We start from the raw sequence: 7,500 nt of genomic DNA on the forward strand, positions 1-7,500 counted from the left end.
CCTCGGCAGCGGGAGGGGCGACACCTCGCCTGCGACGGGGAGCGAATCGGAGAAGAGACCGCCCGGCCCGAACACCGGACCCCCGCCGTGGGCTTCCCCATGACAGAGAAGCCCCGGAAGAAAGCCCGGCCGGCCGGGGGCCCTCTCCGACGCGACCCGAAAAGCCTCATCGATCGGGGCGGACGCGGCTGCACGAGGGCAGAGGAGGCAGCGGAGCGCAGAGGCAAAGCCCCAGCAGCCGCGGAACCGCCCGGCCGAAAGCGTGCAACGCACACCACGGCCCCACGGCAGCCCACCAAGGCGCACGCCCCACCGGCCGGCGCCGCCACGGGTGCGGCTGGGCCGAGAGCGGACGGGCTTGGGGGCTCCGCGCGCGTGCGAGCGGGGACACGCGTCCCCGGACCGATCCGCTCGCGGATCGGTCCCGGCACAGGGTAGACCGGGGGGGTGCCGCCACCCGCCCGCGGACAACGGCTCTCCTGGCCGGACGACGGAAGGACGGGACCGCCGGGCCGGGGTGGGGATGGCCTTCACCCTTTTCTGCCCAGGGAACCCGTCCGAGCGTTCGAGAAAGGTGCCACCGGCTTTCGCCCGCCCCGCGGCTGGCGCGCTCTCTCTCTCTCTCTCTCTCTCTCGGCCTCTCTTTCTCTCCCCTTCGGAAAAGCCGGGGTACGGCACCGATCAACGGAAAAAAAAAAAAAAAAAAAAAAGGCACATGGCGTGCGCGGCCCACAAGGACCCGTGCTAACCACGGGCGCCGGGGGCCCGGGGGGGGGCGAGGCGCGCGCCGCCTTCTCGCTGCCCCCCCCCCTTCGAAACCCACCGGCATCGCTCGGCTCGGGGCTCGCTCGGCCCCCCGGCTCCACACAACCTCGGCTTTCGTGGGCCCGCACGCTTCTCGGTGCCGCGGCTTAGGGCCGCGAGAGGAAAAGGCCATCGGAGGCCGGGCGGGCGGGGCCCCCCACAGCACCCGCACACGCCCTTGAAAAAATAGCAACGGACCGCCCGGGGCAGAAGCGGGCTCGGTCGCCACGACCGAGGAAGGGCGAGGCGCCGCCGCCTCGCCCGCGACCTTCCGGGGGTTGCTCTCTGCCGGGGGCTTCGGTCCGTGCTAGGGCGGGCCGGCCACCGCGGCCGGCCCCTCTCTGCCCGCGAAAAAAACAGCCCGCCCGCAAGGCGGGTCCCCGGCTTAAGGCCGAGGAAGGGGGTGACTTCAACAGCACGCGCCGGTGGGACGGGGTGCCGCCACCCCGGCTCCACGGCTCATCGGGCGACCGCCGTCACCGAGCCCCTCCGGCCACGCGGCGAATGCCGAGGCCAGGCCGCGCGCCCCACCGCTGCCCTTCCGACACGGACACGCTGGCAAACAGGTCGGGAGCGGGGGAACCGGGCGCCGCCACCGCGGCGGGCTGGCCGGGCCTTGCTCGGGGAGGAGGCTCTCGGGCGAGGGCCGGGGAAAAAAAAAGCCCGGCCGCGTCGACCCCCGGCTGCCGGCCACTGCCACCGGACCGGCTGCCGGAAAAATGCCTGCCGGAGCGGGCCCCGGCTTAAGGCCAGGCGGAAAAGGGACGAGGCGCCGCCGCCTCACCTGCCACCGATCGTCCCAGGGGGGCCGCCCCCCCTTCAACCGGGCCGGCACGGCAGCCGACCGGAGCGGAGCAACACACACGCGGGGCTTCTCACCGCCTCGCTGCGGCCAGCGAGCGGCTTCTCGACACGGTCTTTCGGGCCGTCTCTCTCGGCTCTCGGCTCTCTCTCTGGTGGCCCTTCACACTGCCCATTCTCTTCTCTCTGGCTTCTCGGGCAGCTCTCCCCCCGAAAGAGCGCCCTGGGCAGGACGGGAACCGGGACCAAGCCACGCGGCTCACCCGGCCTAGGCGGCACTCGCTCTGCCCCGACGACCGCGCGGCGCGGCCGCCCTATCCTCCGCCTTGCGACGCAGGCACCCTGGAAACCTGCGGGGACGCGGCCCGTCACCTCGCTCCCAATATACGGAAAGATAAGTCCAAGGCCGCCGACGCCTCCAAGGAGACGAGTGGAAGTCGACCGGGAGGGTGCGCCAGCGCAGGCCGACCGCTACGTCGACATAGCCGGAGGCAGCCTGGAACAGCGACCCCTTGGTGAACTTCCGCAGGCGGCCGCGACACCAGGTCTACCCGGGCGGACGGAGACCAGGTCTACCCCGGCTCCGGGATACCAGGTCTACCCCGGCCGCCGGGTACAAGGTCTACCCCGTCTCCGGGATACCAGGTCTACCCCGGCCGCCGGGTACAAGGTCTACCCCGTCTCCTGGATACCAGGTCTACCCCGGCCGCCGGGTACAAGGTCTACCCCGGCTCCTGGATACCAGGTCTACCCCGGCCGCCGGGTACAAGGTCTACCCCGTCTCCGGGATACCAGGTCTACCCCGGCCGCCGGGTACAAGGTCTACCCCGTCTCCTGGATACCAGGTCTACCCCGGCCGCCGGGTACAAGGTCTACCCCGGCTCCTGGATACCAGGTCTACCCCGGCCGCCGGGTACAAGGTCTACCCCGTCTCCGGGATACCAGGTCTACCCCGGCCGCCGGGTACAAGGTCTACCCCGGCTCCGGGATACCAGGTCTACCCCGGCCGCCGGGTACAAGGTCTACCCCGGCTCCGGGATACCAGGTCTACCCCGGCCGCCGGGTACAAGGTCTACCCCGTCTCCGGGATACCAGGTCTACCACGGCCGCCGGGTACAAGGTCTACCCCGTCTCCTGGATACCAGGTCTACCCCGGCCGCCGGGTACAAGGTCTACCCCGTCTCCGGGATACCAGGTCTACCCCGGCCGCCGGGTACAAGGTCTACCCCGGCCGCCGGGTACAAGGTCTACCCCGGCTCCGGGATACCAGGTCTACCCCGGCCGCCGGGTACAAGGTCTACCCCGTCTCCTGGATACCAGGTCTACCCCGGCCGCCGGGTACAAGGTCTACCCCGTCTCCGGGGTACCAGGTCTACCCCGGCCGCCGGGTACAAGGTCTACCCCGTCTCCTGGATACCAGGTCTACCCCGGCCGCCGGGTACAAGGTCTACCCCGTCTCCGGGGTACCAGGTCTACCCCGGCCGCCGGGTACAAGGTCTACCCCGTCTCCGGGATACCAGGTCTACCCCGGCCGCCGGGTACAAGGTCTACCCCGTCTCCGGGATACCAGGTCTACCCCGGCCGCCGGGTACAAGGTCTACCCCGTCTCCGGGATACCAGGTCTACCCCGGCCGCCGGGTACAAGGTCTACCCCGGCTCCGGGATACCAGGTCTACCCCGGCCGCCGGGTACAAGGTCTACCCCGGCTCCGGGATACCAGGTCTACCCCGGCCGCCGGGTACAAGGTCTACCCCGGCTCCGGGATACCAGGTCTACCCCGGCCGCCGGGTACAAGGTCTACCCCGTCTCCTGGATACCAGGTCTACCCCGGCCGCCGGGTACAAGGTCTACCCCGTCTCCTGGATACCAGGTCTACCCCGGCCGCCGGGTACAAGGTCTACCCCGGCTCCTGGATACCAGGTCTACCCCGGCCGCCGGGTACAAGGTCTACCCCGTCTCCGGGATACCAGGTCTACCCCGGCCGCCGGGTACAAGGTCTACCCCGTCTCCGGGATACCAGGTCTACCCCGGCCGCCGGGTACAAGGTCTACCCCGTCTCCGGGATACCAGGTCTACCCCGGCCGCCGGGTACAAGGTCTACCCCGGCTCCTGGATACCAGGTCTACCCCGGCCGCCGGGTACAAGGTCTACCCCGTCTCCTGGATACCAGGTCTACCCCGGCCGCCGGGTACAAGGTCTACCCCGGCTCCTGGATACCAGGTCTACCCCGGCCGCCGGGTACAAGGTCTACCCCGGCTCCTGGATACCAGGTCTACCCCGGCCGCCGGGTACAAGGTCTACCCCGGCTCCTGGATACCAGGTCTACCCCGGCCGCCGGGTACAAGGTCTACCCCGGCTCCGGGATACCAGGTCTACCCCGGCCGCCGGGTACAAGGTCTACCCCGTCTCCGGGATACCAGGTCTACCCCGGCCGCCGGGTACAAGGTCTACCCCGGCTCCTGGATACCAGGTCTACCCCGGCCGCCGGGTACAAGGTCTACCCCGGCTCCTGGATACCAGGTCTACCCCGGCCGCCGGGTACAAGGTCTACCCCGTCTCCGGGATACCAGGTCTACCCCGGCCGCCGGGTACAAGGTCTACCCCGTCTCCGGGATACCAGGTCTACCCCGGCCGCCGGGTACAAGGTCTACCCCGGCTCCGGGATACCAGGTCTACCCCGGCCGCCGGGTACAAGGTCTACCCCGGCTCCTGGATACCAGGTCTACCCCGGCCGCCGGGTACAAGGTCTACCCCGTCTCCGGGATACCAGGTCTACCCCGGCCGCCGGGTACAAGGTCTACCCCGTCTCCTGGATACCAGGTCTACCCCGGCCGCCGGGTACAAGGTCTACCCCGGCTCCGGGATACCAGGTCTACCCCGGCCGCCGGGTACAAGGTCTACCCCGTCTCCGGGATACCAGGTCTACCCCGGCCGCCGGGTACAAGGTATACCCCGTCTCCTGGATACCAGGTCTACCCCGGCCGCCGGGTACAAGGTCTACCCCGGCTCCTGGATACCAGGTCTACCCCGGCCGCCGGGTACAAGGTCTACCCCGTCTCCGGGATACCAGGTCTACCCCGGCCGCCGGGTACAAGGTCTACCCCGGCTCCGGGATACCAGGTCTACCCCGGCCGCCGGGTACAAGGTCTACCCCGTCTCCTGGATACCAGGTCTACCCCGGCCGCCGGGTACAAGGTCTACCCCGGCTCCTGGATACCAGGTCTACCCCGGCCGCCGGGTACAAGGTCTACCCCGTCTCCTGGATACCAGGTCTACCCCGGCCGCCGGGTACAAGGTCTACCCCGGCTCCTGGATACCAGGTCTACCCCGGCCGCCGGGTACAAGGTCTACCCGGTCTCCGGGATACCAGGTCTACCCCGGCCGCCGGGTACAAGGTCTACCCCGTCTCCGGGATACCAGGTCTACCCCGGCCGCCGGGTACAAGGTCTACCCCGTCTCCGGGATACCAGGTCTACCCCGGCCGCCGGGTACAAGGTCTACCCCGTCTACGGGATACCAGGTCTACCCCGGCCGCCGGGTACAAGGTCTACCCCGTCTCCGGGATACCAGGTCTACCCCGGCCGCCGGGTACAAGGTCTACCCCGTCTCCTGGATACCAGGTCTACCCCGGCCGCCGGGTACAAGGTCTACCCCGGCTCCTGGATACCAGGTCTACCCCGGCCGCCGGGTACAAGGTCTACCCCGGCTCCTGGATACCAGGTCTACCCCGGCCGCCGGGTACAAGGTCTACCCCGGCTCCTGGATACCAGGTCTACCCCGGCCGCCGGGTACAAGGTCTAGCCCGGCTCCGGGATACCAGGTCTACCCCGGCCGCCGGGTACAAGGTATACCACGTCTCCTGGATACCAGGTCTACCCCGGCCGCCGGGTACAAGGTCTACCCCGGCTCCTGGATACCAGGTCTACCCCGGCCGCCGGGTACAAGGTCTACCCCGGCTCCGGGATACCAGGTCTACCCCGGCCGCCGGGTACAAGGTATACCACGTCTCCTGGATACCAGGTCTACCCCGGCCGCCGGGTACAAGGTCTACCCCGGCTCCTGGATACCAGGTCTACCCCGGCCGCCGGGTACAAGGTATACCCCGTCTCCTGGATACCAGGTCTACCCCGGCCGCCGGGTACAAGGTCTACCCCGGCTCCTGGATACCAGGTCTACCCCGGCCGCCGGGTACAAGGTCTACCCCGGCTCCTGGATACCAGGTCTACCCCGGCCGCCGGGTACAAGGTCTACCCCGGCTCCTGGATACCAGGTCTACCCCGGCCGCCGGGTACAAGGTCTACCCCGTCTCCGGGATACCAGGTCTACCCCGGCCGCCGGGTACAAGGTCTACCCCGGCTCCTGGATACCAGGTCTACCCCGGCCGCCGGGTACAAGGTTTACCCCGGCTCCGGGATACCAGGTGTAGCCCGGGGGGCCGGACAACGGGTCTACCCCGGCGCCCGGAGGAAAAGTCTATTCCGGGGCCATGGCAAGAGGTATTTCCCCATACCCGGGTAGTAGAGCGTTTCTCAATGGCCGGCTTTACCTTTTTTTGCCTGGTGGGGGTGGGGGGGGCGGGCGCGAGGGGGGGGGCTCGGTGTGGGTTTTTGTGGGGGGTGGGGGAATGTGCGTTGCGGGACTTTTGGTTCGAGTTTTCTGGGTTTGTTTTAGGAGTTACGGGGTTATCCCTTTGTTTTTTGTGGCTTGGTTCCCCTTGGTCTGGTTTGGGGTTCGGGTTTCATTTCCCGCGCTTCCCCTTTCCTCCCTTCTCGAAGAGAACGACTCTTCTGTTCCCTCGGCGCAAGAAACTGATCCGGAAAAGGAATTTTCTTGGCGAACTTTATTTCTTTCCCTCTGGTACCCAGAGCGATCCCAGACCAAGCTGACAGGCAGCCTGCGTCAGCCTGCCGTCGAAGCAGCGTCAGCAGCCCCCTCCGCCCGGGGTGCCGCGCAGCCCTACCCGGCCGAACGGAATTTCAGTGGGGCCAGCGCGCAAGGGAAGCGAGGGAGGGAGGGAGGGACGGGGGGGCGAGGGGGGGAAGGGAGGGAGAGAGAGACAGAGAGAGAGGGGCACGGTGACACACACGCCGGCTCCACACACTCGCAATCCGACGCCGCCCCCTCAGAGCCCGCCCATCGACGGTTGGGGGCGCCCCGCCTGAAGACTTTCCCCGCCTCCGCCCATCGACGGTTGGGGGCGCCCCGCCCTGCCCCATCAGACTCCCCGGCGCCGCTCGCAGACTACTTTCCCCACCCCCGTCGCCGTCCCCCGCCCGCTCTCTCCTCGGCCGGTTCGCACACCCGCAGCGGCGGGAGGGCCAGGAGCGGGCCGACACCGAGGAAGGCGGGTCCTTCGGCCAGCAGGGCCGGGGCCCGCGGCAGAGGCGGCCCCTTTGCCGAGAAGCCTTCTCTTCGGCTCTCGCCCAGCCTTCTGCTTTGACGGCCTTCTTTCCTTGACGCTCCAGCCCGGCCTGGCCCCGTCCGAGCCCGGGGCAGGACGGCAGCGGGGTGGGGGGGAGGGGGGTCGAGCGGCTGAAGGCAGTGAGGGATCCGGAGACGGAGGCAGGAGCCGGGCCGCTGTCGCTTTGGGCACGGAGGAGGCGGGAGCGCTGCCGGCTCCCAACGGCCGGCTCCTTCCCTCTCTAGACCGGCGCCGGGCGGCCGGAGGGTGGGTCGTGCGCGGGACAGCAGGTCCGCCCGGGACACCAGGGCGACAGGTCTGCCGCAGCAGCCGGGCGGCCGGAGGCCGGGCCCGGAGTAGGACGACAGGTCTACCCCGGCTCCCGGAAGACCAGGTCTACCCCGAGGCTTCCGTGCACCAGGTCTACCCCGGCTCCCGGAACACCAGGTCTACCCCGGCTCCAGGGGAACAGGCCTACCCCGGCGCCCGGAATT

The sequence above is a fragment of the Lonchura striata genome, chromosome 33, assembly GCF_050655825.1.
Source record: "Lonchura striata isolate lonStrDom1 chromosome 33, ASM5065582v1, whole genome shotgun sequence".
Classification (NCBI taxonomy): Eukaryota; Metazoa; Chordata; class Aves; order Passeriformes; family Estrildidae; genus Lonchura; species Lonchura striata.